The sequence below is a fragment of the Schistocerca serialis genome, chromosome 6 (assembly GCF_023864345.2).
Source record: "Schistocerca serialis cubense isolate TAMUIC-IGC-003099 chromosome 6, iqSchSeri2.2, whole genome shotgun sequence".
Lineage (NCBI taxonomy): Eukaryota > Metazoa > Arthropoda > Insecta > Orthoptera > Acrididae > Schistocerca > Schistocerca serialis.
This window is the reverse complement of record NC_064643.1, coordinates 655,401,366-655,429,348: the sequence shown is the minus strand read 5'-3', so window position 1 is coordinate 655,429,348 and position 27,983 is coordinate 655,401,366. Positions and strand designations below refer to the sequence as shown.

At 49.3% G+C, this 27,983-nt stretch overlaps 44 non-coding genes across 44 annotated transcripts; all 44 read right to left on the bottom strand.

The window, feature by feature from the left end:
* Nucleotides 1-434: 434 nt before the first annotated feature.
* Nucleotides 435-508, bottom strand: Trnan-guu (transfer RNA asparagine (anticodon GUU)). Its single transcript has one exon. It is a non-coding gene; the product is annotated as a tRNA-Asn (tRNA).
* A 333-nt stretch (nt 509-841) lies between these two features.
* Trnat-cgu (transfer RNA threonine (anticodon CGU)) lies at nt 842-913 on the bottom strand. Its single transcript has one exon. It is a non-coding gene; the product is annotated as a tRNA-Thr (tRNA).
* Nucleotides 914-1,602: 689 nt separating this feature from the next.
* Nucleotides 1,603-1,676, bottom strand: Trnan-guu (transfer RNA asparagine (anticodon GUU)). The gene has a single exon. It is a non-coding gene; the product is annotated as a tRNA-Asn (tRNA).
* Nucleotides 1,677-2,009: 333 nt separating this feature from the next.
* Trnat-cgu (transfer RNA threonine (anticodon CGU)) lies at nt 2,010-2,081 on the bottom strand. The gene has a single exon. It is a non-coding gene; the product is annotated as a tRNA-Thr (tRNA).
* A 689-nt stretch (nt 2,082-2,770) lies between these two features.
* Nucleotides 2,771-2,844, bottom strand: Trnan-guu (transfer RNA asparagine (anticodon GUU)). Its single transcript has one exon. It is a non-coding gene; the product is annotated as a tRNA-Asn (tRNA).
* Nucleotides 2,845-3,177: 333 nt separating this feature from the next.
* Nucleotides 3,178-3,249, bottom strand: Trnat-cgu (transfer RNA threonine (anticodon CGU)). The gene has a single exon. It is a non-coding gene; the product is annotated as a tRNA-Thr (tRNA).
* Nucleotides 3,250-3,938: 689 nt separating this feature from the next.
* On the bottom strand, nt 3,939-4,012 carry Trnan-guu (transfer RNA asparagine (anticodon GUU)). Its single transcript has one exon. It is a non-coding gene; the product is annotated as a tRNA-Asn (tRNA).
* A 333-nt stretch (nt 4,013-4,345) lies between these two features.
* Trnat-cgu (transfer RNA threonine (anticodon CGU)) lies at nt 4,346-4,417 on the bottom strand. Its single transcript has one exon. It is a non-coding gene; the product is annotated as a tRNA-Thr (tRNA).
* Nucleotides 4,418-5,106: 689 nt separating this feature from the next.
* Nucleotides 5,107-5,180, bottom strand: Trnan-guu (transfer RNA asparagine (anticodon GUU)). The gene has a single exon. It is a non-coding gene; the product is annotated as a tRNA-Asn (tRNA).
* Nucleotides 5,181-5,513: 333 nt separating this feature from the next.
* Trnat-cgu (transfer RNA threonine (anticodon CGU)) lies at nt 5,514-5,585 on the bottom strand. Its single transcript has one exon. It is a non-coding gene; the product is annotated as a tRNA-Thr (tRNA).
* Nucleotides 5,586-6,274: 689 nt separating this feature from the next.
* Nucleotides 6,275-6,348, bottom strand: Trnan-guu (transfer RNA asparagine (anticodon GUU)). The gene has a single exon. It is a non-coding gene; the product is annotated as a tRNA-Asn (tRNA).
* A 333-nt stretch (nt 6,349-6,681) lies between these two features.
* Nucleotides 6,682-6,753, bottom strand: Trnat-cgu (transfer RNA threonine (anticodon CGU)). The gene has a single exon. It is a non-coding gene; the product is annotated as a tRNA-Thr (tRNA).
* A 689-nt stretch (nt 6,754-7,442) lies between these two features.
* On the bottom strand, nt 7,443-7,516 carry Trnan-guu (transfer RNA asparagine (anticodon GUU)). Its single transcript has one exon. It is a non-coding gene; the product is annotated as a tRNA-Asn (tRNA).
* A 333-nt stretch (nt 7,517-7,849) lies between these two features.
* Nucleotides 7,850-7,921, bottom strand: Trnat-cgu (transfer RNA threonine (anticodon CGU)). The gene has a single exon. It is a non-coding gene; the product is annotated as a tRNA-Thr (tRNA).
* A 689-nt stretch (nt 7,922-8,610) lies between these two features.
* Nucleotides 8,611-8,684, bottom strand: Trnan-guu (transfer RNA asparagine (anticodon GUU)). The gene has a single exon. It is a non-coding gene; the product is annotated as a tRNA-Asn (tRNA).
* Nucleotides 8,685-9,017: 333 nt separating this feature from the next.
* On the bottom strand, nt 9,018-9,089 carry Trnat-cgu (transfer RNA threonine (anticodon CGU)). The gene has a single exon. It is a non-coding gene; the product is annotated as a tRNA-Thr (tRNA).
* Nucleotides 9,090-9,778: 689 nt separating this feature from the next.
* Nucleotides 9,779-9,852, bottom strand: Trnan-guu (transfer RNA asparagine (anticodon GUU)). The gene has a single exon. It is a non-coding gene; the product is annotated as a tRNA-Asn (tRNA).
* A 333-nt stretch (nt 9,853-10,185) lies between these two features.
* Trnat-cgu (transfer RNA threonine (anticodon CGU)) lies at nt 10,186-10,257 on the bottom strand. The gene has a single exon. It is a non-coding gene; the product is annotated as a tRNA-Thr (tRNA).
* Nucleotides 10,258-10,946: 689 nt separating this feature from the next.
* Trnan-guu (transfer RNA asparagine (anticodon GUU)) lies at nt 10,947-11,020 on the bottom strand. The gene has a single exon. It is a non-coding gene; the product is annotated as a tRNA-Asn (tRNA).
* Nucleotides 11,021-11,353: 333 nt separating this feature from the next.
* On the bottom strand, nt 11,354-11,425 carry Trnat-cgu (transfer RNA threonine (anticodon CGU)). Its single transcript has one exon. It is a non-coding gene; the product is annotated as a tRNA-Thr (tRNA).
* A 689-nt stretch (nt 11,426-12,114) lies between these two features.
* Nucleotides 12,115-12,188, bottom strand: Trnan-guu (transfer RNA asparagine (anticodon GUU)). The gene has a single exon. It is a non-coding gene; the product is annotated as a tRNA-Asn (tRNA).
* A 333-nt stretch (nt 12,189-12,521) lies between these two features.
* Trnat-cgu (transfer RNA threonine (anticodon CGU)) lies at nt 12,522-12,593 on the bottom strand. The gene has a single exon. It is a non-coding gene; the product is annotated as a tRNA-Thr (tRNA).
* A 689-nt stretch (nt 12,594-13,282) lies between these two features.
* On the bottom strand, nt 13,283-13,356 carry Trnan-guu (transfer RNA asparagine (anticodon GUU)). Its single transcript has one exon. It is a non-coding gene; the product is annotated as a tRNA-Asn (tRNA).
* Nucleotides 13,357-13,689: 333 nt separating this feature from the next.
* Trnat-cgu (transfer RNA threonine (anticodon CGU)) lies at nt 13,690-13,761 on the bottom strand. The gene has a single exon. It is a non-coding gene; the product is annotated as a tRNA-Thr (tRNA).
* A 689-nt stretch (nt 13,762-14,450) lies between these two features.
* On the bottom strand, nt 14,451-14,524 carry Trnan-guu (transfer RNA asparagine (anticodon GUU)). Its single transcript has one exon. It is a non-coding gene; the product is annotated as a tRNA-Asn (tRNA).
* A 333-nt stretch (nt 14,525-14,857) lies between these two features.
* Trnat-cgu (transfer RNA threonine (anticodon CGU)) lies at nt 14,858-14,929 on the bottom strand. The gene has a single exon. It is a non-coding gene; the product is annotated as a tRNA-Thr (tRNA).
* Nucleotides 14,930-15,433: 504 nt separating this feature from the next.
* On the bottom strand, nt 15,434-15,507 carry Trnan-guu (transfer RNA asparagine (anticodon GUU)). Its single transcript has one exon. It is a non-coding gene; the product is annotated as a tRNA-Asn (tRNA).
* A 333-nt stretch (nt 15,508-15,840) lies between these two features.
* Nucleotides 15,841-15,912, bottom strand: Trnat-cgu (transfer RNA threonine (anticodon CGU)). The gene has a single exon. It is a non-coding gene; the product is annotated as a tRNA-Thr (tRNA).
* Nucleotides 15,913-16,416: 504 nt separating this feature from the next.
* On the bottom strand, nt 16,417-16,490 carry Trnan-guu (transfer RNA asparagine (anticodon GUU)). Its single transcript has one exon. It is a non-coding gene; the product is annotated as a tRNA-Asn (tRNA).
* Nucleotides 16,491-16,823: 333 nt separating this feature from the next.
* Trnat-cgu (transfer RNA threonine (anticodon CGU)) lies at nt 16,824-16,895 on the bottom strand. The gene has a single exon. It is a non-coding gene; the product is annotated as a tRNA-Thr (tRNA).
* Nucleotides 16,896-17,584: 689 nt separating this feature from the next.
* Trnan-guu (transfer RNA asparagine (anticodon GUU)) lies at nt 17,585-17,658 on the bottom strand. The gene has a single exon. It is a non-coding gene; the product is annotated as a tRNA-Asn (tRNA).
* A 333-nt stretch (nt 17,659-17,991) lies between these two features.
* Trnat-cgu (transfer RNA threonine (anticodon CGU)) lies at nt 17,992-18,063 on the bottom strand. Its single transcript has one exon. It is a non-coding gene; the product is annotated as a tRNA-Thr (tRNA).
* Nucleotides 18,064-18,752: 689 nt separating this feature from the next.
* Nucleotides 18,753-18,826, bottom strand: Trnan-guu (transfer RNA asparagine (anticodon GUU)). Its single transcript has one exon. It is a non-coding gene; the product is annotated as a tRNA-Asn (tRNA).
* A 333-nt stretch (nt 18,827-19,159) lies between these two features.
* Trnat-cgu (transfer RNA threonine (anticodon CGU)) lies at nt 19,160-19,231 on the bottom strand. Its single transcript has one exon. It is a non-coding gene; the product is annotated as a tRNA-Thr (tRNA).
* A 689-nt stretch (nt 19,232-19,920) lies between these two features.
* On the bottom strand, nt 19,921-19,994 carry Trnan-guu (transfer RNA asparagine (anticodon GUU)). The gene has a single exon. It is a non-coding gene; the product is annotated as a tRNA-Asn (tRNA).
* Nucleotides 19,995-20,327: 333 nt separating this feature from the next.
* Trnat-cgu (transfer RNA threonine (anticodon CGU)) lies at nt 20,328-20,399 on the bottom strand. Its single transcript has one exon. It is a non-coding gene; the product is annotated as a tRNA-Thr (tRNA).
* Nucleotides 20,400-20,903: 504 nt separating this feature from the next.
* On the bottom strand, nt 20,904-20,977 carry Trnan-guu (transfer RNA asparagine (anticodon GUU)). The gene has a single exon. It is a non-coding gene; the product is annotated as a tRNA-Asn (tRNA).
* A 333-nt stretch (nt 20,978-21,310) lies between these two features.
* Trnat-cgu (transfer RNA threonine (anticodon CGU)) lies at nt 21,311-21,382 on the bottom strand. The gene has a single exon. It is a non-coding gene; the product is annotated as a tRNA-Thr (tRNA).
* A 504-nt stretch (nt 21,383-21,886) lies between these two features.
* Nucleotides 21,887-21,960, bottom strand: Trnan-guu (transfer RNA asparagine (anticodon GUU)). Its single transcript has one exon. It is a non-coding gene; the product is annotated as a tRNA-Asn (tRNA).
* A 333-nt stretch (nt 21,961-22,293) lies between these two features.
* On the bottom strand, nt 22,294-22,365 carry Trnat-cgu (transfer RNA threonine (anticodon CGU)). Its single transcript has one exon. It is a non-coding gene; the product is annotated as a tRNA-Thr (tRNA).
* Nucleotides 22,366-22,869: 504 nt separating this feature from the next.
* Trnan-guu (transfer RNA asparagine (anticodon GUU)) lies at nt 22,870-22,943 on the bottom strand. Its single transcript has one exon. It is a non-coding gene; the product is annotated as a tRNA-Asn (tRNA).
* Nucleotides 22,944-23,276: 333 nt separating this feature from the next.
* On the bottom strand, nt 23,277-23,348 carry Trnat-cgu (transfer RNA threonine (anticodon CGU)). Its single transcript has one exon. It is a non-coding gene; the product is annotated as a tRNA-Thr (tRNA).
* A 772-nt stretch (nt 23,349-24,120) lies between these two features.
* Trnan-guu (transfer RNA asparagine (anticodon GUU)) lies at nt 24,121-24,194 on the bottom strand. Its single transcript has one exon. It is a non-coding gene; the product is annotated as a tRNA-Asn (tRNA).
* Nucleotides 24,195-24,527: 333 nt separating this feature from the next.
* On the bottom strand, nt 24,528-24,599 carry Trnat-cgu (transfer RNA threonine (anticodon CGU)). Its single transcript has one exon. It is a non-coding gene; the product is annotated as a tRNA-Thr (tRNA).
* Nucleotides 24,600-27,983: the final 3,384 nt, after the last annotated feature.

Genomic DNA, 27,983 nt, shown 5'->3' with positions numbered 1-27,983 from the left:
GCTCCTCTCTCTGGCTACAGTGCGCTGTTGTCCACAGTGGCACTGGCGTTGCCCATGGGGCTTCATGTAAGGCGACTGCACGTCGCTCGGCCAACAGCGGCCTACTGCAGACCGACACTTAAGACACACCAAATACAAATCGACATCGAGAGACAGGCCCTGTCATATGGCACTCGCGACGTATATGCTGAAATTGAATGTAAAGAATACGTTTTTTGTAGCGGGCGTCCCTCTACTGCAGTGTCACACATGACGAATAAAAAGGAAAACAGCAGAACGTCTGTGTAGGGCCATGTTTTTACCTACAGTGTCACTTGGCTGAATGTGTATAAGGCTCTGTGGCATCACTCAAACGCAGCCAAATTGTCACACTAGCTGTGTATCTCTAACAAAGTTGACGTATGTCCTCACCTCGGTGCCGGTTAAAACGATTTCGCCCCCGGGTGGGCTCGAACCACCAACCTTTCGGTTAACAGCCGAACGCGCTAGCCGATTGCGCCACGGAGGCCTTGACTTTGGCTCCCTTGTGCTCTGTATATCAACGCAATTCGTATACCTTCTGCAGGAATCTCGCAGAATGGTAGCATTTGCTTACGCCTCTTCACATTGATAACGTGCATGCACACTGTAGCGAGGCTCGTAAACGAATGACATCGCCAAGCATGACATTATACTACAAAATGCATACAAACCAATGTTCTGCCTATGCATTCAGAAAACCTCTGAGGCCAGTAGAATACTTGTCATAGGTTGTAGAACATCCCTTTCATTCAGTGTACTGCCATGTGTTAGATGCTGCTCGAGATAGCTCCGCTCCTTGCAGGAAGGTTTAAAAAATGAATGCCTTCTGTGAGGTTCGAACTCACGACCCCTGGTTTACGAGACCAGTGCTCTACCACTGAGCTAAGAAGGCGGCAGCTTAGCGTTTGTGAGCTATCCCCAAATTGTTACTTCATCATACTGAATCTTGCAGCCCTCGACCAGATATCGGATTTGGCACACAGCTGCTGCTGGGGGTGTCCACATTGCCGTTTTCCAAATCTCTTGAATGTTTCGCCCTTACGATCGACGACGAGCGTCGGCCCACCAAAAGTTAGCGGTCTGCACAATCCTGACCTAGTGCACAGCTTGTGGGATAGCGTGGCTCGACTGCGAAATGCGCCTTTCGGCTCCTCTCTCTGGCTACAGTGCGCTGTTGTCCACAGTGGCACTGGCGTTGCCCATGGGGCTTCATGTAAGGCGACTGCACGTCGCTCGGCCAACAGCGGCCTACTGCAGACCGACACTTAAGACACACCAAATACAAATCGACATCGAGAGACAGGCCCTGTCATATGGCACTCGCGACGTATATGCTGAAATTGAATGTAAAGAATACGTCTTTTGTAGCGGGCGTCCCTCTACTGCAGTGTCACACATGACGAATAAAAAGGAAAACAGCAGAACGTCTGTGTAGGGCCATGTTTTTACCTACAGTGTCACTTGGCTGAATGTGTATAAGGCTCTGTGGCATCACTCAAACGCAGCCAAATTGTCACACTAGCTGTGTATCTCTAACAAAGTTGACGTATGTCCTCACCTCGGTGCCGGTTAAAACGATTTCGCCCCCGGGTGGGCTCGAACCACCAACCTTTCGGTTAACAGCCGAACGCGCTAGCCGATTGCGCCACGGAGGCCTTGACTTTGGCTCCCTTGTGCTCTGTATATCAACGCAATTCGTATACCTTCTGCAGGAATCTCGCAGAATGGTAGCATTTGCTTACGCCTCTTCACATGGATAACGTGCATGCACACTGTAGCGAGGCTCGTAAACGAATGACATCGCCAAGCATGACATTATACTACAAAATGCATACAAACCAATGTTCTGCCTATGCATTCAGAAAACCTCTGAGGCCAGTAGAATACTTGTCATAGGTTGTAGAACATCCCTTTCATTCAGTGTACTGCCATGTGTTAGATGCTGCTCGAGATAGCTCCGCTCCTTGCAGGAAGGTTTAAAAAATGAATGCCTTCTGTGAGGTTCGAACTCACGACCCCTGGTTTACGAGACCAGTGCTCTACCACTGAGCTAAGAAGGCGGCAGCTTAGCGTTTGTGAGCTATCCCCAAATTGTTACTTCATCATACTGAATCTTGCAGCCCTCGACCAGATATCGGACTTGGCACACAGCTGCTGCTGGGGGTGTCCACATTGCCGTTTTCCAAATCTCTTGAATGTTTCGCCCTTACGATCGACGACGAGCGTCGGCCCACCAAAAGTTAGCGGTCTGCACAATCCTGACCTAGTGCACAGCTTGTGGGATAGCGTGGCTCGACTGCGAAATGCGCCTTTCGGCTCCTCTCTCTGGCTACAGTGCGCTGTTGTCCACAGTGGCACTGGCGTTGCCCATGGGGCTTCATGTAAGGCGACTGCACGTCGCTCGGCCAACAGCGGCCTACTGCAGACCGACACTTAAGACACACCAAATACAAATCGACATCGAGAGACAGGCCCTGTCATATGGCACTCGCGACGTATATGCTGAAATTGAATGTAAAGAATACGTCTTTTGTAGCGGGCGTCCCTCTACTGCAGTGTCACACATGACGAAAAGAAAGGAAAACAGCAGAACGTCTGTGTAGGGCCATGTTTTTACCTACAGTGTCACTTGGCTGAATGTGTATAAGGCTCTGTGGCATCACTCAAACGCAGCCAAATTGTCACACTAGCTGTGTATCTCTAACAAAGTTGACGTATGTCCTCACCTCGGTGCCGGTTAAAACGATTTCGCCCCCGGGTGGGCTCGAACCACCAACCTTTCGGTTAACAGCCGAACGCGCTAGCCGATTGCGCCACGGAGGCCTTGACTTTGGCTCCCTTGTGCTCTGTATATCAACGCAATTCGTATACCTTCTGCAGGAATCTCGCAGAATGGTAGCATTTGCTTACGCCTCTTCACATGGATAACGTGCATGCACACTGTAGCGAGGCTCGTAAACGAATGACATCGCCAAGCATGACATTATACTACAAAATGCATACAAACCAATGTTCTGCCTATGCATTCAGAAAACCTCTGAGGCCAGTAGAATACTTGTCATAGGTTGTAGAACATCCCTTTCATTCAGTGTACTGCCATGTGTTAGATGCTGCTCGAGATAGCTCCGCTCCTTGCAGGAAGGTTTAAAAAATGAATGCCTTCTGTGAGGTTCGAACTCACGACCCCTGGTTTACGAGACCAGTGCTCTACCACTGAGCTAAGAAGGCGGCAGCTTAGCGTTTGTGAGCTATCCCCAAATTGTTACTTCATCATACTGAATCTTGCAGCCCTCGACCAGATATCGGACTTGGCACACAGCTGCTGCTGGGGGTGTCCACATTGCCGTTTTCCAAATCTCTTGAATGTTTCGCCCTTACGATCGACGACGAGCGTCGGCCCACCAAAAGTTAGCGGTCTGCACAATCCTGACCTAGTGCACAGCTTGTGGGATAGCGTGGCTCGACTGCGAAATGCGCCTTTCGGCTCCTCTCTCTGGCTACAGTGCGCTGTTGTCCACAGTGGCACTGGCGTTGCCCATGGGGCTTCATGTAAGGCGACTGCACGTCGCTCGGCCAACAGCGGCCTACTGCAGACCGACACTTAAGACACACCAAATACAAATCGACATCGAGAGACAGGCCCTGTCATATGGCACTCGCGACGTATATGCTGAAATTGAATGTAAAGAATACGTCTTTTGTAGCGGGCGTCCCTCTACTGCAGTGTCACACATGACGAATAAAAAGGAAAACAGCAGAACGTCTGTGTAGGGCCATGTTTTTACCTACAGTGTCACTTGGCTGAATGTGTATAAGGCTCTGTGGCATCACTCAAACGCAGCCAAATTGTCACACTAGCTGTGTATCTCTAACAAAGTTGACGTATGTCCTCACCTCGGTGCCGGTTAAAACGATTTCGCCCCCGGGTGGGCTCGAACCACCAACCTTTCGGTTAACAGCCGAACGCGCTAGCCGATTGCGCCACGGAGGCCTTGACTTTGGCTCCCTTGTGCTCTGTATATCAACGCAATTCGTATACCTTCTGCAGGAATCTCGCAGAATGGTAGCATTTGCTTACGCCTCTTCACATGGATAACGTGCATGCACACTGTAGCGAGGCTCGTAAACGAATGACATCGCCAAGCATGACATTATACTACAAAATGCATACAAACCAATGTTCTGCCTATGCATTCAGAAAACCTCTGAGGCCAGTAGAATACTTGTCATAGGTTGTAGAACATCCCTTTCATTCAGTGTACTGCCATGTGTTAGATGCTGCTCGAGATAGCTCCGCTACTTGCAGGAAGGTTTAAAAAATGAATGCCTTCTGGGAGGTTCGAACTCACGACCCCTGGTTTACGAGACCAGTGCTCTACCACTGAGCTAAGAAGGCGGCAGCTTAGCGTTTGTGAGCTATCCCCAAATTGTTACTTCATCATACTGAATCTTGCAGCCCTCGACCAGATATCGGATTTGGCACACAGCTGCTGCTGGGGGTGTCCACATTGCCGTTTTCCAAATCTCTTGAATGTTTCGCCCTTACGATCGACGACGAGCGTCGGCCCACCAAAAGTTAGCGGTCTGCACAATCCTGACCTAGTGCACAGCTTGTGGGATAGCGTGGCTCGACTGCGAAATGCGCCTTTCGGCTCCTCTCTCTGGCTACAGTGCGCTGTTGTCCACAGTGGCACTGGCGTTGCCCATGGGGCTTCATGTAAGGCGACTGCACGTCGCTCGGCCAACAGCGGCCTACTGCAGACCGACACTTAAGACACACCAAATACAAATCGACATCGAGAGACAGGCCCTGTCATATGGCACTCGCGACGTATATGCTGAAATTGAATGTAAAGAATACGTCTTTTGTAGCGGGCGTCCCTCTACTGCAGTGTCACACATGACGAATAAAAAGGAAAACAGCAGAACGTCTGTGTAGGGCCATGTTTTTACCTACAGTGTCACTTGGCTGAATGTGTATAAGGCTCTGTGGCATCACTCAAACGCAGCCAAATTGTCACACTAGCTGTGTATCTCTAACAAAGTTGACGTATGTCCTCACCTCGGTGCCGGTTAAAACGATTTCGCCCCCGGGTGGGCTCGAACCACCAACCTTTCGGTTAACAGCCGAACGCGCTAGCCGATTGCGCCACGGAGGCCTTGACTTTGGCTCCCTTGTGCTCTGTATATCAACGCAATTCGTATACCTTCTGCAGGAATCTCGCAGAATGGTAGCATTTGCTTACGCCTCTTCACATGGATAACGTGCATGCACACTGTAGCGAGGCTCGTAAACGAATGACATCGCCAAGCATGACATTATACTACAAAATGCATACAAACCAATGTTCTGCCTATGCATTCAGAAAACCTCTGAGGCCAGTAGAATACTTGTCATAGGTTGTAGAACATCCCTTTCATTCAGTGTACTGCCATGTGTTAGATGCTGCTCGAGATAGCTCCGCTCCTTGCAGGAAGGTTTAAAAAATGAATGCCTTCTGTGAGGTTCGAACTCACGACCCCTGGTTTACGAGACCAGTGCTCTACCACTGAGCTAAGAAGGCGGCAGCTTGGCGTTTGTGAGCTATCCCCAAATTGTTACTTCATCATACTGAATCTTGCAGCCCTCGACCAGATATCGGATTTGGCACACAGCTGCTGCTGGGGGTGTCCACATTGCCGTTTTCCAAATCTCTTGAATGTTTCGCCCTTACGATCGACGACGAGCGTCGGCCCACCAAAAGTTAGCGGTCTGCACAATCCTGACCTAGTGCACAGCTTGTGGGATAGCGTGGCTCGACTGCGAAATGCGCCTTTCGGCTCCTCTCTCTGGCTACAGTGCGCTGTTGTCCACAGTGGCACTGGCGTTGCCCATGGGGCTTCATGTAAGGCGACTGCACGTCGCTCGGCCAACAGCGGCCTACTGCAGACCGACACTTAAGACACACCAAATACAAATCGACATCGAGAGACAGGCCCTGTCATATGGCACTCGCGACGTATATGCTGAAATTGAATGTAAAGAATACGTCTTTTGTAGCGGGCGTCCCTCTACTGCAGTGTCACACATGACGAATAAAAAGGAAAACAGCAGAACGTCTGTGTAGGGCCATGTTTTTACCTACAGTGTCACTTGGCTGAATGTGTATAAGGCTCTGTGGCATCACTCAAACGCAGCCAAATTGTCACACTAGCTGTGTATCTCTAACAAAGTTGACGTATGTCCTCACCTCGGTGCCGGTTAAAACGATTTCGCCCCCGGGTGGGCTCGAACCACCAACCTTTCGGTTAACAGCCGAACGCGCTAGCCGATTGCGCCACGGAGGCCTTGACTTTGGCTCCCTTGTGCTCTGTATATCAACGCAATTCGTATACCTTCTGCAGGAATCTCGCAGAATGGTAGCATTTGCTTACGCCTCTTCACATGGATAACGTGCATGCACACTGTAGCGAGGCTCGTAAACGAATGACATCGCCAAGCATGACATTATACTACAAAATGCATACAAACCAATGTTCTGCCTATGCATTCAGAAAACCTCTGAGGCCAGTAGAATACTTGTCATAGGTTGTAGAACATCCCTTTCATTCAGTGTACTGCCATGTGTTAGATGCTGCTCGAGATAGCTCCGCTCCTTGCAGGAAGGTTTAAAAAATGAATGCCTTCTGTGAGGTTCGAACTCACGACCCCTGGTTTACGAGACCAGTGCTCTACCACTGAGCTAAGAAGGCGGCAGCTTAGCGTTTGTGAGCTATCCCCAAATTGTTACTTCATCATACTGAATCTTGCAGCCCTCGACCAGATATCGGATTTGGCACACAGCTGCTGCTGGGGGTGTCCACATTGCCGTTTTCCAAATCTCTTGAATGTTTCGCCCTTACGATCGACGACGAGCGTCGGCCCACCAAAAGTTAGCGGTCTGCACAATCCTGACCTAGTGCACAGCTTGTGGGATAGCGTGGCTCGACTGCGAAATGCGCCTTTCGGCTCCTCTCTCTGGCTACAGTGCGCTGTTGTCCACAGTGGCACTGGCGTTGCCCATGGGGCTTCATGTAAGGCGACTGCACGTCGCTCGGCCAACAGCGGCCTACTGCAGACCGACACTTAAGACACACCAAATACAAATCGACATCGAGAGACAGGCCCTGTCATATGGCACTCGCGACGTATATGCTGAAATTGAATGTAAAGAATACGTCTTTTGTAGCGGGCGTCCCTCTACTGCAGTGTCACACATGACGAATAAAAAGGAAAACAGCAGAACGTCTGTGTAGGGCCATGTTTTTACCTACAGTGTCACTTGGCTGAATGTGTATAAGGCTCTGTGGCATCACTCAAACGCAGCCAAATTGTCACACTAGCTGTGTATCTCTAACAAAGTTGACGTATGTCCTCACCTCGGTGCCGGTTAAAGCGATTTCGCCCCCGGGTGGGCTCGAACCACCAACCTTTCGGTTAACAGCCGAACGCGCTAGCCGATTGCGCCACGGAGGCCTTGACTTTGGCTCCCTTGTGCTCTGTATATCAACGCAATTCGTATACCTTCTGCAGGAATCTCGCAGAATGGTAGCATTTGCTTACGCCTCTTCACATGGATAACGTGCATGCACACTGTAGCGAGGCTCGTAAACGAATGACATCGCCAAGCATGACATTATACTACAAAATGCATACAAACCAATGTTCTGCCTATGCATTCAGAAAACCTCTGAGGCCAGTAGAATACTTGTCATAGGTTGTAGAACATCCCTTTCATTCAGTGTACTGCCATGTGTTAGATGCTGCTCGAGATAGCTCCGCTCCTTGCAGGAAGGTTTAAAAAATGAATGCCTTCTGTGAGGTTCGAACTCACGACCCCTGGTTTACGAGACCAGTGCTCTACCACTGAGCTAAGAAGGCGGCAGCTTAGCGTTTGTGAGCTATCCCCAAATTGTTACTTCATCATACTGAATCTTGCAGCCCTCGACCAGATATCGGACTTGGCACACAGCTGCTGCTGGGGGTGTCCACATTGCCGTTTTCCAAATCTCTTGAATGTTTCGCCCTTACGATCGACGACGAGCGTCGGCCCACCAAAAGTTAGCGGTCTGCACAATCCTGACCTAGTGCACAGCTTGTGGGATAGCGTGGCTCGACTGCGAAATGCGCCTTTCGGCTCCTCTCTCTGGCTACAGTGCGCTGTTGTCCACAGTGGCACTGGCGTTGCCCATGGGGCTTCATGTAAGGCGACTGCACGTCGCTCGGCCAACAGCGGCCTACTGCAGACCGACACTTAAGACACACCAAATACAAATCGACATCGAGAGACAGGCCCTGTCATATGGCACTCGCGACGTATATGCTGAAATTGAATGTAAAGAATACGTCTTTTGTAGCGGGCGTCCCTCTACTGCAGTGTCACACATGACGAATAAAAAGGAAAACAGCAGAACGTCTGTGTAGGGCCATGTTTTTACTTACAGTGTCACTTGGCTGAATGTGTATAAGGCTCTGTGGCATCACTCAAACGCAGCCAAATTGTCACACTAGCTGTGTATCTCTAACAAAGTTGACGTATGTCCTCACCTCGGTGCCGGTTAAAACGATTTCGCCCCCGGGTGGGCTCGAACCACCAACCTTTCGGTTAACAGCCGAACGCGCTAGCCGATTGCGCCACGGAGGCCTTGACTTTGGCTCCCTTGTGCTCTGTATATCAACGCAATTCGTATACCTTCTGCAGGAATCTCGCAGAATGGTAGCATTTGCTTACGCCTCTTCACATTGATAACGTGCATGCACACTGTAGCGAGGCTCGTAAACGAATGACATCGCCAAGCATGACATTATACTACAAAATGCATACAAACCAATGTTCTGCCTATGCATTCAGAAAACCTCTGAGGCCAGTAGAATACTTGTCATAGGTTGTAGAACATCCCTTTCATTCAGTGTACTGCCATGTGTTAGATGCTGCTCGAGATAGCTCCGCTCCTTGCAGGAAGGTTTAAAAAATGAATGCCTTCTGTGAGGTTCGAACTCACGACCCCTGGTTTACGAGACCAGTGCTCTACCACTGAGCTAAGAAGGCGGCAGCTTAGCGTTTGTGAGCTATCCCCAAATTGTTACTTCATCATACTGAATCTTGCAGCCCTCGACCAGATATCGGATTTGGCACACAGCTGCTGCTGGGGGTGTCCACATTGCCGTTTTCCAAATCTCTTGAATGTTTCGCCCTTACGATCGACGACGAGCGTCGGCCCACCAAAAGTTAGCGGTCTGCACAATCCTGACCTAGTGCACAGCTTGTGGGATAGCGTGGCTCGACTGCGAAATGCGCCTTTCGGCTCCTCTCTCTGGCTACAGTGCGCTGTTGTCCACAGTGGCACTGGCGTTGCCCATGGGGCTTCATGTAAGGCGACTGCACGTCGCTCGGCCAACAGCGGCCTACTGCAGACCGACACTTAAGACACACCAAATACAAATCGACATCGAGAGACAGGCCCTGTCATATGGCACTCGCGACGTATATGCTGAAATTGAATGTAAAGAATACGTCTTTTGTAGCGGGCGTCCCTCTACTGCAGTGTCACACATGACGAATAAAAAGGAAAACAGCAGAACGTCTGTGTAGGGCCATGTTTTTACCTACAGTGTCACTTGGCTGAATGTGTATAAGGCTCTGTGGCATCACTCAAACGCAGCCAAATTGTCACACTAGCTGTGTATCTCTAACAAAGTTGACGTATGTCCTCACCTCGGTGCCGGTTAAAACGATTTCGCCCCCGGGTGGGCTCGAACCACCAACCTTTCGGTTAACAGCCGAACGCGCTAGCCGATTGCGCCACGGAGGCCTTGACTTTGGCTCCCTTGTGCTCTGTATATCAACGCAATTCGTATACCTTCTGCAGGAATCTCGCAGAATGGTAGCATTTGCTTACGCCTCTTCACATGGATAACGTGCATGCACACTGTAGCGAGGCTCGTAAACGAATGACATCGCCAAGCATGACATTATACTACAAAATGCATACAAACCAATGTTCTGCCTATGCATTCAGAAAACCTCTGAGGCCAGTAGAATACTTGTCATAGGTTGTAGAACATCCCTTTCATTCAGTGTACTGCCATGTGTTAGATGCTGCTCGAGATAGCTCCGCTCCTTGCAGGAAGGTTTAAAAAATGAATGCCTTCTGGGAGGTTCGAACTCACGACCCCTGGTTTACGAGACCAGTGCTCTACCACTGAGCTAAGAAGGCGGCAGCTTAGCGTTTGTGAGCTATCCCCAAATTGTTACTTCATCATACTGAATCTTGCAGCCCTCGACCAGATATGGGATTTGGCACACAGCTGCTGCTGGGGGTGTCCACATTGCCGTTTTCCAAATCTCTTGAATGTTTCGCCCTTACGATCGACGACGAGCGTCGGCCCACCAAAAGTTAGCGGTCTGCACAATCCTGACCTAGTGCACAGCTTGTGGGATAGCGTGGCTCGACTGCGAAATGCGCCTTTCGGCTCCTCTCTCTGGCTACAGTGCGCTGTTGTCCACAGTGGCACTGGCGTTGCCCATGGGGCTTCATGTAAGGCGACTGCACGTCGCTCGGCCAACAGCGGCCTACTGCAGACCGACACTTAAGACACACCAAATACAAATCGACATCGAGAGACAGGCCCTGTCATATGGCACTCGCGACGTATATGCTGAAATTGAATGTAAAGAATACGTCTTTTGTAGCGGGCGTCCCTCTACTGCAGTGTCACACATGACGAATAAAAAGGAAAACAGCAGAACGTCTGTGTAGGGCCATGTTTTTACCTACAGTGTCACTTGGCTGAATGTGTATAAGGCTCTGTGGCATCACTCAAACGCAGCCAAATTGTCACACTAGCTGTGTATCTCTAACAAAGTTGACGTATGTCCTCACCTCGGTGCCGGTTAAAACGATTTCGCCCCCGGGTGGGCTCGAACCACCAACCTTTCGGTTAACAGCCGAACGCGCTAGCCGATTGCGCCACGGAGGCCTTGACTTTGGCTCCCTTGTGCTCTGTATATCAACGCAATTCGTATACCTTCTGCAGGAATCTCGCAGAATGGTAGCATTTGCTTACGCCTCTTCACATGGATAACGTGCATGCACACTGTAGCGAGGCTCGTAAACGAATGACATCGCCAAGCATGACATTATACTACAAAATGCATACAAACCAATGTTCTGCCTATGCATTCAGAAAACCTCTGAGGCCAGTAGAATACTTGTCATAGGTTGTAGAACATCCCTTTCATTCAGTGTACTGCCATGTGTTAGATGCTGCTCGAGATAGCTCCGCTCCTTGCAGGAAGGTTTAAAAAATGAATGCCTTCTGTGAGGTTCGAACTCACGACCCCTGGTTTACGAGACCAGTGCTCTACCACTGAGCTAAGAAGGCGGCAGCTTAGCGTTTGTGAGCTATCCCCAAATTGTTACTTCATCATACTGAATCTTGCAGCCCTCGACCAGATATCGGACTTGGCACACAGCTGCTGCTGGGGGTGTCCACATTGCCGTTTTCCAAATCTCTTGAATGTTTCGCCCTTACGATCGACGACGAGCGTCGGCCCACCAAAAGTTAGCGGTCTGCACAATCCTGACCTAGTGCACAGCTTGTGGGATAGCGTGGCTCGACTGCGAAATGCGCCTTTCGGCTCCTCTCTCTGGCTACAGTGCGCTGTTGTCCACAGTGGCACTGGCGTTGCCCATGGGGCTTCATGTAAGGCGACTGCACGTCGCTCGGCCAACAGCGGCCTACTGCAGACCGACACTTAAGACACACCAAATACAAATCGACATCGAGAGACAGGCCCTGTCATATGGCACTCGCGACGTATATGCTGAAATTGAATGTAAAGAATACGTCTTTTGTAGCGGGCGTCCCTCTACTGCAGTGTCACACATGACGAATAAAAAGGAAAACAGCAGAACGTCTGTGTAGGGCCATGTTTTTACTTACAGTGTCACTTGGCTGAATGTGTATAAGGCTCTGTGGCATCACTCAAACGCAGCCAAATTGTCACACTAGCTGTGTATCTCTAACAAAGTTGACGTATGTCCTCACCTCGGTGCCGGTTAAAACGATTTCGCCCCCGGGTGGGCTCGAACCACCAACCTTTCGGTTAACAGCCGAACGCGCTAGCCGATTGCGCCACGGAGGCCTTGACTTTGGCTCCCTTGTGCTCTGTATATCAACGCAATTCGTATACCTTCTGCAGGAATCTCGCAGAATGGTAGCATTTGCTTACGCCTCTTCACATTGATAACGTGCATGCACACTGTAGCGAGGCTCGTAAACGAATGACATCGCCAAGCATGACATTATACTACAAAATGCATACAAACCAATGTTCTGCCTATGCATTCAGAAAACCTCTGAGGCCAGTAGAATACTTGTCATAGGTTGTAGAACATCCCTTTCATTCAGTGTACTGCCATGTGTTAGATGCTGCTCGAGATAGCTCCGCTCCTTGCAGGAAGGTTTAAAAAATGAATGCCTTCTGTGAGGTTCGAACTCACGACCCCTGGTTTACGAGACCAGTGCTCTACCACTGAGCTAAGAAGGCGGCAGCTTAGCGTTTGTGAGCTATCCCCAAATTGTTACTTCATCATACTGAATCTTGCAGCCCTCGACCAGATATCGGATTTGGCACACAGCTGCTGCTGGGGGTGTCCACATTGCCGTTTTCCAAATCTCTTGAATGTTTCGCCCTTACGATCGACGACGAGCGTCGGCCCACCAAAAGTTAGCGGTCTGCACAATCCTGACCTAGTGCACAGCTTGTGGGATAGCGTGGCTCGACTGCGAAATGCGCCTTTCGGCTCCTCTCTCTGGCTACAGTGCGCTGTTGTCCACAGTGGCACTGGCGTTGCCCATGGGGCTTCATGTAAGGCGACTGCACGTCGCTCGGCCAACAGCGGCCTACTGCAGACCGACACTTAAGACACACCAAATACAAATCGACATCGAGAGACAGGCCCTGTCATATGGCACTCGCGACGTATATGCTGAAATTGAATGTAAAGAATACGTCTTTTGTAGCGGGCGTCCCTCTACTGCAGTGTCACACATGACGAATAAAAAGGAAAACAGCAGAACGTCTGTGTAGGGCCATGTTTTTACCTACAGTGTCACTTGGCTGAATGTGTATAAGGCTCTGTGGCATCACTCAAACGCAGCCAAATTGTCACACTAGCTGTGTATCTCTAACAAAGTTGACGTATGTCCTCACCTCGGTGCCGGTTAAAACGATTTCGCCCCCGGGTGGGCTCGAACCACCAACCTTTCGGTTAACAGCCGAACGCGCTAGCCGATTGCGCCACGGAGGCCTTGACTTTGGCTCCCTTGTGCTCTGTATATCAACGCAATTCGTATACCTTCTGCAGGAATCTCGCAGAATGGTAGCATTTGCTTACGCCTCTTCACATGGATAACGTGCATGCACACTGTAGCGAGGCTCGTAAACGAATGACATCGCCAAGCATGACATTATACTACAAAATGCATACAAACCAATGTTCTGCCTATGCATTCAGAAAACCTCTGAGGCCAGTAGAATACTTGTCATAGGTTGTAGAACATCCCTTTCATTCAGTGTACTGCCATGTGTTAGATGCTGCTCGAGATAGCTCCGCTCCTTGCAGGAAGGTTTAAAAAATGAATGCCTTCTGGGAGGTTCGAACTCACGACCCCTGGTTTACGAGACCAGTGCTCTACCACTGAGCTAAGAAGGCGGCAGCTTAGCGTTTGTGAGCTATCCCCAAATTGTTACTTCATCATACTGAATCTTGCAGCCCTCGACCAGATATGGGATTTGGCACACAGCTGCTGCTGGGGGTGTCCACATTGCCGTTTTCCAAATCTCTTGAATGTTTCGCCCTTACGATCGACGACGAGCGTCGGCCCACCAAAAGTTAGCGGTCTGCACAATCCTGACCTAGTGCACAGCTTGTGGGATAGCGTGGCTCGACTGCGAAATGCGCCTTTCGGCTCCTCTCTCTGGCTACAGTGCGCTGTTGTCCACAGTGGCACTGGCGTTGCCCATGGGGCTTCATGTAAGGCGACTGCACGTCGCTCGGCCAACAGCGGCCTACTGCAGACCGACACTTAAGACACACCAAATACAAATCGACATCGAGAGACAGGCCCTGTCATATGGCACTCGCGACGTATATGCTGAAATTGAATGTAAAGAATACGTCTTTTGTAGCGGGCGTCCCTCTACTGCAGTGTCACACATGACGAATAAAAAGGAAAACAGCAGAACGTCTGTGTAGGGCCATGTTTTTACCTACAGTGTCACTTGGCTGAATGTGTATAAGGCTCTGTGGCATCACTCAAACGCAGCCAAATTGTCACACTAGCTGTGTATCTCTAACAAAGTTGACGTATGTCCTCACCTCGGTGCCGGTTAAAACGATTTCGCCCCCGGGTGGGCTCGAACCACCAACCTTTCGGTTAACAGCCGAACGCGCTAGCCGATTGCGCCACGGAGGCCTTGACTTTGGCTCCCTTGTGCTCTGTATATCAACGCAATTCGTATACCTTCTGCAGGAATCTCGCAGAATGGTAGCATTTGCTTACGCCTCTTCACATGGATAACGTGCATGCACACTGTAGCGAGGCTCGTAAACGAATGACATCGCCAAGCATGACATTATACTACAAAATGCATACAAACCAATGTTCTGCCTATGCATTCAGAAAACCTCTGAGGCCAGTAGAATACTTGTCATAGGTTGTAGAACATCCCTTTCATTCAGTGTACTGCCATGTGTTAGATGCTGCTCGAGATAGCTCCGCTCCTTGCAGGAAGGTTTAAAAAATGAGTGCCTTCTGGGAGGTTCGAACTCACGACCCCTGGTTTACGAGACCAGTGCTCTACCACTGAGCTAAGAAGGCGGCAGCTTAGCGTTTGTGAGCTATCCCCAAATTGTTACTTCATCATACTGAATTTTGCAGCCCTCGACCAGATATCGGATTTGGCACACAGCTGCTGCTGGGGGTGTCCACATTGCCGTTTTCCAAATCTCTTGAATGTTTCGGACTGCACGTCGCTCGGCCAACAGCGGCCTACTGCAGACCGACACTTAAGACACACCAAATACAAATCGACATCGAGAGACAGGCCCTGTCATATGGCACTCGCGACGTATATGCTGAAATTGAATGTAAAGAATACGTCTTTTGTAGCGGGCGTCCCTCTACTGCAGTGTCACACATGACGAATAAAAAGGAAAACAGCAGAACGTCTGTGTAGGGCCATGTTTTTACCTACAGTGTCACTTGGCTGAATGTGTATAAGGCTCTGTGGCATCACTCAAACGCAGCCAAATTGTCACACTAGCTGTGTATCTCTAACAAAGTTGACGTATGTCCTCACCTCGGTGCCGGTTAAAACGATTTCGCCCCCGGGTGGGCTCGAACCACCAACCTTTCGGTTAACAGCCGAACGCGCTAGCCGATTGCGCCACGGAGGCCTTGACTTTGGTTCCCTTGTGCTCTGTATACCAACGCAATTCGTATACCTTCTGCAGGAATCTCGCAGAATGGTAGCATTTGCTTACGCCTCTTCACATGGATAACGTGCATGCACACTGTAGCGAGGCTCGTAAACGAATGACATCGCCAAGCATGACATTATACTACAAAATGCATACAAACCAATGTTCTGCCTATGCATTCAGAAAACCTCTGAGGCCAGTAGAATACTTGTCATAGGTTGTAGAACATCCCTTTCATTCAGTGTACTGCCATGTGTTAGATGCTGCTCGAGATAGCTCCGCTCCTTGCAGGAAGGTTTAAAAAATGAATGCCTTCTGGGAGGTTCGAACTCACGACCCCTGGTTTACGAGACCAGTGCTCTACCACTGAGCTAAGAAGGCGGCAGCTTAGCGTTTGTGAGCTATCCCCAAATTGTTACTTCATCATACTGAATTTTGCAGCCCTCGACCAGATATCGGATTTGGCACACAGCTGCTGCTGGGGGTGTCCACATTGCCGTTTTCCAAATCTCTTGAATGTTTCGGACTGCACGTCGCTCGGCCAACAGCGGCCTACTGCAGACCGACACTTAAGACACACCAAATACAAATCGACATCGAGAGACAGGCCCTGTCATATGGCACTCGCGACGTATATGCTGAAATTGAATGTAAAGAATACGTCTTTTGTAGCGGGCGTCCCTCTACTGCAGTGTCACACATGACGAATAAAAAGGAAAACAGCAGAACGTCTGTGTAGGGCCATGTTTTTACCTACAGTGTCACTTGGCTGAATGTGTATAAGGCTCTGTGGCATCACTCAAACGCAGCCAAATTGTCACACTAGCTGTGTATCTCTAGCAAAGTTGACGTATGTCCTCACCTCGGTGCCGGTTAAAACGATTTCGCCCCCGGGTGGGCTCGAACCACCAACCTTTCGGTTAACAGCCGAACGCGCTAGCCGATTGCGCCACGGAGGCCTTGACTTTGGCTCCCTTGTGCTCTGTATATCAACGCAATTCGTATACCTTCTGCAGGAATCTCGCAGAATGGTAGCATTTGCTTACGCCTCTTCACATGGATAACGTGCATGCACACTGTAGCGAGGCTCGTAAACGAATGACATCGCCAAGCATGACATTATACTACAAAATGCATACAAACCAATGTTCTGCCTATGCATTCAGAAAACCTCTGAGGCCAGTAGAATACTTGTCATAGGTTGTAGAACATCCCTTTCATTCAGTGTACTGCCATGTGTTAGATGCTGCTCGAGATAGCTCCGCTCCTTGCAGGAAGGTTTAAAAAATGAATGCCTTCTGGGAGGTTCGAACTCACGACCCCTGGTTTACGAGACCAGTGCTCTACCACTGAGCTAAGAAGGCGGCAGCTCAGCGTTTGTGAGCTATCCCCAAATTGTTACTTCATCATACTGAATCTTGCAGCCCTCGACCAGATATCGGACTTGGCACACAGCTGCTGCTGGGGGTGTCCACATTGCCGTTTTCCAAATCTCTTGAATGTTTCGCCCTTACGATCGACGACGAGCGTCGGCCCACCAAAAGTTAGCGGTCTGCACAATCCTGACCTAGTGCACAGCTTGTGGGATAGCGTGGCTCGACTGCGAAATGCGCCTTTCGGCTCCTCTCTCTGGCTACAGTGCGCTGTTGTCCACAGTGGCACTGGCGTTGCCCATGGGGCTTCATGTAAGGCGACTGCACGTCGCTCGGCCAACAGCGGCCTACTGCAGACCGACACTTAAGACACACCAAATACAAATCGACATCGAGAGACAGGCCCTGTCATATGGCACTCGCGACGTATATGCTGAAATTGAATGTAAAGAATACGTCTTTTGTAGCGGGCGTCCCTCTACTGCAGTGTCACACATGACGAATAAAAAGGAAAACAGCAGAACGTCTGTGTAGGGCCATGTTTTTACTTACAGTGTCACTTGGCTGAATGTGTATAAGGCTCTGTGGCATCACTCAAACGCAGCCAAATTGTCACACTAGCTGTGTATCTCTAACAAAGTTGACGTATGTCCTCACCTCGGTGCCGGTTAAAACGATTTCGCCCCCGGGTGGGCTCGAACCACCAACCTTTCGGTTAACAGCCGAACGCGCTAGCCGATTGCGCCACGGAGGCCTTGACTTTGGGTCCCTTGTGCTCTGTATATCAACGCAATTCGTATACCTTCTGCAGGAATCTCGCAGAATGGTAGCATTTGCTTACGCCTCTTCACATTGATAACGTGCATGCACACTGTAGCGAGGCTCGTAAACGAATGACATCGCCAAGCATGACATTATACTACAAAATGCATACAAACCAATGTTCTGCCTATGCATTCAGAAAACCTCTGAGGCCAGTAGAATACTTGTCATAGGTTGTAGAACATCCCTTTCATTCAGTGTACTGCCATGTGTTAGATGCTGCTCGAGATAGCTCCGCTCCTTGCAGGAAGGTTTAAAAAATGAATGCCTTCTGTGAGGTTCGAACTCACGACCCCTGGTTTACGAGACCAGTGCTCTACCACTGAGCTAAGAAGGCGGCAGCTTAGCGTTTGTGAGCTATCCCCAAATTGTTACTTCATCATACTGAATCTTGCAGCCCTCGACCAGATATCGGATTTGGCACACAGCTGCTGCTGGGGGTGTCCACATTGCCGTTTTCCAAATCTCTTGAATGTTTCGCCCTTACGATCGACGACGAGCGTCGGCCCACCAAAAGTTAGCGGTCTGCACAATCCTGACCTAGTGCACAGCTTGTGGGATAGCGTGGCTCGACTGCGAAATGCGCCTTTCGGCTCCTCTCTCTGGCTACAGTGCGCTGTTGTCCACAGTGGCACTGGCGTTGCCCATGGGGCTTCATGTAAGGCGACTGCACGTCGCTCGGCCAACAGCGGCCTACTGCAGACCGACACTTAAGACACACCAAATACAAATCGACATCGAGAGACAGGCCCTGTCATATGGCACTCGCGACGTATATGCTGAAATTGAATGTAAAGAATACGTCTTTTGTAGCGGGCGTCCCTCTACTGCAGTGTCACACATGACGAATAAAAAGGAAAACAGCAGAACGTCTGTGTAGGGCCATGTTTTTACCTACAGTGTCACTTGGCTGAATGTGTATAAGGCTCTGTGGCATCACTCAAACGCAGCCAAATTGTCACACTAGCTGTGTATCTCTAACAAAGTTGACGTATGTCCTCACCTCGGTGCCGGTTAAAACGATTTCGCCCCCGGGTGGGCTCGAACCACCAACCTTTCGGTTAACAGCCGAACGCGCTAGCCGATTGCGCCACGGAGGCCTTGACTTTGGCTCCCTTGTGCTCTGTATATCAACGCAATTCGTATACCTTCTGCAGGAATCTCGCAGAATGGTAGCATTTGCTTACGCCTCTTCACATGGATAACGTGCATGCACACTGTAGCGAGGCTCGTAAACGAATGACATCGCCAAGCATGACATTATACTACAAAATGCATACAAACCAATGTTCTGCCTATGCATTCAGAAAACCTCTGAGGCCAGTAGAATACTTGTCATAGGTTGTAGAACATCCCTTTCATTCAGTGTACTGCCATGTGTTAGATGCTGCTCGAGATAGCTCCGCTCCTTGCAGGAAGGTTTAAAAAATGAATGCCTTCTGGGAGGTTCGAACTCACGACCCCTGGTTTACGAGACCAGTGCTCTACCACTGAGCTAAGAAGGCGGCAGCTTAGCGTTTGTGAGCTATCCCCAAATTGTTACTTCATCATACTGAATCTTGCAGCCCTCGACCAGATATCGGACTTGGCACACAGCTGCTGCTGGGGGTGTCCACATTGCCGTTTTCCAAATCTCTTGAATGTTTCGCCCTTACGATCGACGACGAGCGTCGGCCCACCAAAAGTTAGCGGTCTGCACAATCCTGACCTAGTGCACAGCTTGTGGGATAGCGTGGCTCGACTGCGAAATGCGCCTTTCGGCTCCTCTCTCTGGCTACAGTGCGCTGTTGTCCACAGTGGCACTGGCGTTGCCCATGGGGCTTCATGTAAGGCGACTGTACGTCGCTCGGCCAACAGCGGCCTACTGCAGACCGACACTTAAGACACACCAAATACAAATCGACATCGAGAGACAGGCCCTGTCATATGGCACTCGCGACGTATATGCTGAAATTGAATGTAAAGAATACGTCTTTTGTAGCGGGCGTCCCTCTACTGCAGTGTCACACATGACGAATAAAAAGGAAAACAGCAGAACGTCTGTGTAGGGCCATGTTTTTACCTACAGTGTCACTTGGCTGAATGTGTATAAGGCTCTGTGGCATCACTCAAACGCAGCCAAATTGTCACACTAGCTGTGTATCTCTAACAAAGTTGACGTATGTCCTCACCTCGGTGCCGGTTAAAACGATTTCGCCCCCGGCTGGGCTCGAACCACCAACCTTTCGGTTAACAGCCGAACGCGCTAGCCGATTGCGCCACGGAGGCCTTGACTTTGGCTCCCTTGTGCTCTGTATATCAACGCAATTCGTATACCTTCTGCAGGAATCTCGCAGAATGGTAGCATTTGCTTACGCCTCTTCACATGGATAACGTGCATGCACACTGTAGCGAGGCTCGTAAACGAATGACATCGCCAAGCATGACATTATACTACAAAATGCATACAAACCAATGTTCTGCCTATGCATTCAGAAAACCTCTGAGGCCAGTAGAATACTTGTCATAGGTTGTAGAACATCCCTTTCATTCAGTGTACTGCCATGTGTTAGATGCTGCTCGAGATAGCTCCGCTCCTTGCAGGAAGGTTTAAAAAATGAATGCCTTCTGGGAGGTTCGAACTCACGACCCCTGGTTTACGAGACCAGTGCTCTACCACTGAGCTAAGAAGGCGGCAGCTTAGCGTTTGTGAGCTATCCCCAAATTGTTACTTCATCATACTGAATTTTGCAGCCCTCGACCAGATATCGGATTTGGCACACAGCTGCTGCTGGGGGTGTCCACATTGCCGTTTTCCAAATCTCTTGAATGTTTCGGACTGCACGTCGCTCGGCCAACAGCGGCCTACTGCAGACCGACACTTAAGACACACCAAATACAAATCGACATCGAGAGACAGGCCCTGTCATATGGCACTCGCGACGTATATGCTGAAATTGAATGTAAAGAATACGTCTTTTGTAGCGGGCGTCCCTCTACTGCAGTGTCACACATGACGAATAAAAAGGAAAACAGCAGAACGTCTGTGTAGGGCCATGTTTTTACCTACAGTGTCACTTGGCTGAATGTGTATAAGGCTCTGTGGCATCACTCAAACGCAGCCAAATTGTCACACTAGCTGTGTATCTCTAACAAAGTTGACGTATGTCCTCACCTCGGTGCCGGTTAAAACGATTTCGCCCCCGGGTGGGCTCGAACCACCAACCTTTCGGTTAACAGCCGAACGCGCTAGCCGATTGCGCCACGGAGGCCTTGACTTTGGTTCCCTTGTGCTCTGTATATCAACGCAATTCGTATACCTTCTGCAGGAATCTCGCAGAATGGTAGCATTTACTTACGCCTCTTCACATGGATAACGTGCATGCACACTGTAGCGAGGCTCGTAAACGAATGACATCGCCAAGCATGACATTATACTACAAAATGCATACAAACCAATGTTCTGCCTATGCATTCAGAAAACCTCTGAGGCCAGTAGAATACTTGTCATAGGTTGTAGAACATCCCTTTCATTCAGTGTACTGCCATGTGTTAGATGCTGCTCGAGATAGCTCCGCTCCTTGCAGGAAGGTTTAAAAAATGAATGCCTTCTGGGAGGTTCGAACTCACGACCCCTGGTTTACGAGACCAGTGCTCTACCACTGAGCTAAGAAGGCGGCAGCTCAGCGTTTGTGAGCTATCCCCAAATTGTTACTTCATCATACTGAATTTTGCAGCCCTCGACCAGATATCGGATTTGGCACACAGCTGCTGCTGGGGGTGTCCACATTGCCGTTTTCCAAATCTCTTGAATGTTTCGGACTGCACGTCGCTCGGCCAACAGCGGCCTACTGCAGACCGACACTTAAGACACACCAAATACAAATCGACATCGAGAGACAGGCCCTGTTATATGGCACTCGCGACGTATATGCTGAAATTGAATGTAAAGAATACGTCTTTTGTAGCGGGCGTCCCTCTACTGCAGTGTCACACATGACGAATAAAAAGGAAAACAGCAGAACGTCTGTGTAGGGCCATGTTTTTACCTACAGTGTCACTTGGCTGAATGTGTATAAGGCTCTGTGGCATCACTCAAACGCAGCCAAATTGTCACACTAGCTGTGTATCTCTAACAAAGTTGACGTATGTCCTCACCTCGGTGCCGGTTAAAACGATTTCGCCCCCAGGTGGGCTCGAACCACCAACCTTTCGGTTAACAGCCGAACGCGCTAGCCGATTGCGCCACGGAGGCCTTGACTTTGGCTCCCTTGTGCTCTGTATATCAACGCAATTCGTATACCTTCTGCAGGAATCTCGCAGAATGGTAGCATTTGCTTACGCCTCTTCACATGGATAACGTGCATGCAAACTGTAGCGAGGCTCGTAAACGAATGACATCGCCAAGCATGACATTATACTACAAAATGCATACAAACCAATGTTCTGCCTATGCATTCAGAAAACCTCTGAGGCCAGTAGAATACTTGTCATAGGTTGTAGAACATCCCTTTCATTCAGTGTACTGCCATGTGTTAGATGCTGCTCGAGATAGCTCCGCTCCTTGCAGGAAGGTTTAAAAAATGAATGCCTTCTGGGAGGTTCGAACTCACGACCCCTGGTTTACGAGACCAGTGCTCTACCACTGAGCTAAGAAGGCGGCAGCTTAGCGTTTGTGAGCTATCCCCAAATTGTTACTTCATCATACTGAATCTTGCAGCCCTCGACCAGATATCGGATTTGGCACACAGCTGCTGCTGGGGGTGTCCACATTGCCGTTTTCCAAATCTCTTGAATGTTTCGGACTGCACGTCGCTCGGCCAACAGCGGCCTACTGCAGACCGACACTTAAGACACACCAAATACAAATCGACATCGAGAGACAGGCCCTGTCATATGGCACTCGCGACGTATATGCTGAAATTGAATGTAAAGAATACGTCTTTTGTAGCGGGCGTCCCTCTACTGCAGTGTCACACATGACGAATAAAAAGGAAAACAGCAGAACGTCTATGTAGGGCCATGTTTTTACCTACAGTGTCACTTGGCTGAATGTGTATAAGGCTCTGTGGCATCACTCAAACGCAGCCAAATTGTCACACTAGCTGTGTATCTCTAACAAAGTTGACGTATGTCCTCACCTCGGTGCCGGTTAAAACGATTTCGCCCCCGGGTGGGCTCGAACCACCAACCTTTCGGTTAACAGCCGAACGCGCTAGCCGATTGCGCCACGGAGGCCTTGACTTTGGCTCCCTTGTGCTCTGTATATCAACGCAATTCGTATACCTTCTGCAGGAATCTCGCAGAATGGTAGCATTTGCTTACGCCTCTTCACATGGATAACGTGCATGCACACTGTAGCGAGGCTCGTAAACGAATGACATCGCCAAGCATGACATTATACTACAAAATGCATACAAACCAATGTTCTGCCTATGCATTCAGAAAACCTCTGAGGCCAGTAGAATACTTGTCATAGGTTGTAGAACATCCCTTTCATTCAGTGTACTGCCATGTGTTAGATGCTGCTCGAGATAGCTCCGCTCCTTGCAGGAAGGTGTAAAAAATGAATGCCTTCTGTGAGGTTCGAACTCACGACCCCTGTTTTACGAGACCAGTGCTCTACCACTGAGCTAAGAAGGCGGCAGCTTAGCGTTTGTGAGCTATCCCCAAATTGTTACTTCATCATACTGAATCTTGCAGCCCTCGACCAGATATGGGATTTGGCACACAGCTGCTGCTGGGGGTGTCCACATTGCCGTTTTCCAAATCTCTTGAATGTTTCGCCCTTACGATCGACGACGAGCGTCGGCCCACCAAAAGTTAGCGGTCTGCACAATCCTGACCTAGTGCACAGCTTGTGGGATAGCGTGGCTCGACTGCGAAATGCGCCTTTCGGCTCCTCTCTCTGGCTACAGTGCGCTGTTGTCCACAGTGGCACTGGCGTTGCCCATGGGGCTTCATGTAAGGCGACTGCACGTCGCTCGGCCAACAGCGGCCTACTGCAGACCGACATCGAGAGACAGGCCCTGTCATATGGCACTCGCGACGTGCGACTGCACGTCGCTCGGCCAACAGCGGCCTACTGCAGACCGACACTTAAGACACACCAAATACAAATCGACATCGAGAGACAGGCCCTGTCATATGGCACTCGCGACGTATATGCTGAAATTGAATGTAAAGAATACGTCTTTTGTAGCGGGCGTCCGTCTACTGCAGTGTCACACATGACGAATAAAAAGGAAAACAGCAGAACGTCTGTGTAGGGCCATGTTTTTACCTACAGTGTCACTTGGCTGAATGTGTATAAGGCTCTGTGGCATCACTCAAACGCAGCCAAATTGTCACACTAGCTGTGTGTCTCTAACAAAGTTGACGTATGTCCTCACCTCGGTGCCGGTTAAAACGATTTCGCCCCCGGGTGGGCTCGAACCACCAACCTTTCGGTTAACAGCCGAACGCGCTAGCCGATTGCGCCACGGAGGCCTTGACTTTGGCTCCCTTGTGCTCTGTATATCAACGCAATTCGTATACCTTCTGCAGGAATCTCGCAGAATGGTAGCATTTGCTTACGCCTCTTCACATGGATAACGTGCATGCACACTGTAGCGAGGCTCGTAAACGAATGACATCGCCAAGCATGACATTATACTACAAAATGCATACAAACCAATGTTCTGCCTATGCATTCAGAAAACCTCTGAGGCCAGTAGAATACTTGTCATAGGTTGTAGAACATCCCTTTCATTCAGTGTACTGCCATGTGTTAGATGCTGCTCGAGATAGCTCCGCTCCTTGCAGGAAGGTTTAAAAAATGAATGCCTTCTGTGAGGTTGGAACTCACGACCCCCGGTTTACGAGGCCAGTGCTCTACCACTGAGCTAAGAAGGCGGCAGCTTAGCGTTTGTGAGCTATCCCCAAATTGTTACTTCATCATACTGAATCTTGCAGCCCTCGACCAGATATCGGACTTGGCACACAGCTGCTGCTGGGGGTGTCCACATTGCCGTTTTCCAAATCTCTTGAATGTTTCGCCCTTACGATCGACGACGAGCGTCGGCCCACCAAAAGTTAGCGGTCTGCACAATCCTGACCTAGTGCACAGCTTGTGGGATAGCGTGGCTCGACTGCGAAATGCGCCTTTCGGCTCCTCTCTCTGGCTACAGTGCGCTGTTGTCCACAGTGGCACTGGCGTTGCCCATGGGGCTTCATGTAAGGCGACTGCACGTCGCTCGGCCAACAGCGGCCTACTGCAGACCGACACTTAAGACACACCAAATACAAATCGACATCGAGAGACAGGCCCTGTCATATGGCACTCGCGACGTATATGCTGAAATTGAATGTAAAGAATACGTCTTTTGTAGCGGGCGTCCCTCTACTGCAGTGTCACACATGACGAATAAAAAGGAAAACAGCAGAACGTCTGTGTAGGCCATGTTTTTACCTACAGTGTCACTTGGCTGAATGTGTATAAGGCTCTGTGGCATCACTCAAACGCAGCCAAATTGTCACACTAGCTGTGTATCTCTAACAAAGTTGACGTATGTCCTCACCTCGGTGCCGGTTAAAACGATTTCGCCCCCTTTTTTTTTTTTTTTTTTTTTTTTTTTTTTTTTTTTTTATATAACGGGCCTCCCAACTCCCCTTATAGCCCGGCCTTGCGCTCTCCATAAGTGCCGTCATTGGCGAGCTTCTGTGGCTGTACAATTAGTTGATGTAGCTCCCCCGATGACAATGAACGTGAGTGTTCCCCCGTTGATCCAGATATTCCCGCGTAAGAGCAAAGAGTTCCTCCGGATGGTCCAATACGTGGAAACATACATGCGAAATGAAAAATGAATAAATCCCTCCAAGATAATGCAACAGAATGTATTGGTATGCAGCGAACAGCACACATACGGGGGTAAAAAAAAAAAAAGGGAAAAGAGAAAAAAGAAGAAACTTCCCTAGAAAAACTAGTAAAAACAAGAACCTTAACCTCAAATTTAAAGGAATTCGACCCGTGCGTCATTGAAAGCCGTACCTGGAAAGCACCACATCAACCAACTTGAAACTGAAAACGCCGATTGACCACCTCGGTCATTGCCACACAGCAGTAAAAATAAAAGCGGATGTAAAGACACAACATGAGCACAAAAAAAAGGAACAATTGGTTAGGCAAGGCACAGACCGACAGGAAACTGCAGAAGAGTACACAAAGGACAATGCTGCAAGAGAGGTCCGTGCCACTAAAGACAATAATGGAAAGCAAAAAGCGTTCACCGCTGTAAGAAAAAAATAAAGAAGCAACAGAACATCGGCCACTCGATGAGTAATCAAAAAGGAAAGGAAGACGGAGAGCGACGAAAGCATCAAGGTGCGCACGACAGTAAATTTCGTCGAGCAACATATACAGAACATGACAGAGACATACAATTTAATATTTTCGTTACGTTACGTTCCTGTCTAGATCTGTTCACGTCATGGACGGGACAGGGAAACTATATATAAGGAATTAATCAGAATCAAGAATAATTCAAACTCGTGTTGAATACATGAGACAGAGCAGCATTCAAAAAATTGGAAAAAGTCTCGTGATAAGTTGCACGGACGCGTTCGGTATTATGTTCAGTCCAAAGGTAAGTAAGGAAGTCCAGTTTATCAGTCAATCCGAGAGAAAACATAGAATGAATGGTGTGTCCAATAATCCAAATCGTGGCATTACGTTTGGCTACAGGGTAAGCCTTACACTGCGGCACTATGGCGTCCATCGCGGTCACATTATGCGTAGCCACTCTGTTAATCAAGCGTATCATATCACGTGCAGTGTCCCAAACAACTCTGAATTTGCGACACACAAAGCGATGTTCAAGAGTGTCCTCTTCAGCGCACATTTCACAAGCACTAGACTGGATAAGATGGATGGACTGTAATTTTGAGTTCGTCGAAATTGTACGGTTCACTAATTTGTACCACGTCGCACGTACTTCCGCCGGGACGACCTTAGATGCAATGTTTTTCCACACGGTATTCCAGTCGTACTGCGGCAGCCGTCGTTCCCATTTATTCTTCGATGGATTCCCGCGAAGTGCTCGTATGATATCACTGACCGTGCGTCCACGGACATCGCTGCTAACAACGTAACTACCATAAAGGTAGAAGTGGCGCACATAATTTACCGTATAAGGAACATGAGAAACAAAAACTGGAGCAGCCACCGAATGTGGTCGATATTTGGCAAACAGAACCGCCGTCACACTACGAGGCCCTTTTTCAACCACCGCAGTAGTCCTTCGAAAGAACAACGCCGCACATTTGGCGTGGAGATCAACCAGACCCAGCCCCCCCTCCGTCACGCTCAAAGTGCACGTGTCCATGGACACCTTAAAAATATTGCCTTTCCACAACAGCCAGTAGACTGCGTGTTTGATGGCACGTTCAAGTTTTTTCGGCAGTGGCAGAATCTGGGCCAAGTACCACGCTTTGGCAAGTACACAGGTATTTATGAGGAATACTTTTTCGCCAAGCGCCAGATTCCTGACAGCGTGGATTTTCGCCAGTGCACGAATCTGATGAAGCGTCGTGCGCCAGTTTAGCGCCGCCATCCGTTGGGTGTCGTCCGTCAGGACAATGCCCAGAACTTTGTACTGCTGTTTAATACAGTACCAGTGACGGTGGACAGCACGCATGCGCGGTGTGAGGGGGAGTAGAGCCGTCTTATTAGTACTTACGACCGCCCCAGTCGCTGCCTCAAACTGTTTCAGAGCACTGTACAGCCTATCGATGTCACCCGGCTGTTCAATAAACACCCCCAAATCATCAGCATAGGCTTTGCAGATTAGGTGCTCGTCACCCACTCTGATGCCCCGACATTCATGGCAAATGGAACGAAGGAGAGGGTCTAAAGCTAAGGCATACAGACCCATCGATAGAGGGCAGCCTTGACGCACAGAACGCCTTATTTGTATTGTATCACTGAGATGGCCATTAATGCTAACGCGTGACGTGGCATTGCGCAAAAAATTTTGAATCAGCCGTGTAAACTTCAGCCCGAAACCCATTCTGGTCATGACTTTCCGTAAATAAAAATGACTTATTCGATCAAATGCATTTTTAAAATCTACCAATAAAATCCCAGCAGTCCGCACCCTGGCACTTTTGACATATCCTATACAGTCTCTATATGCCAAAATAGCATCGAAGATATTTCGATCTCTTACCGCGCACGTCTGATTGTCACTGAGGACTTTCGGCAGAACTTGCTTCATCCTAATTGCGACACACCGTGCCACA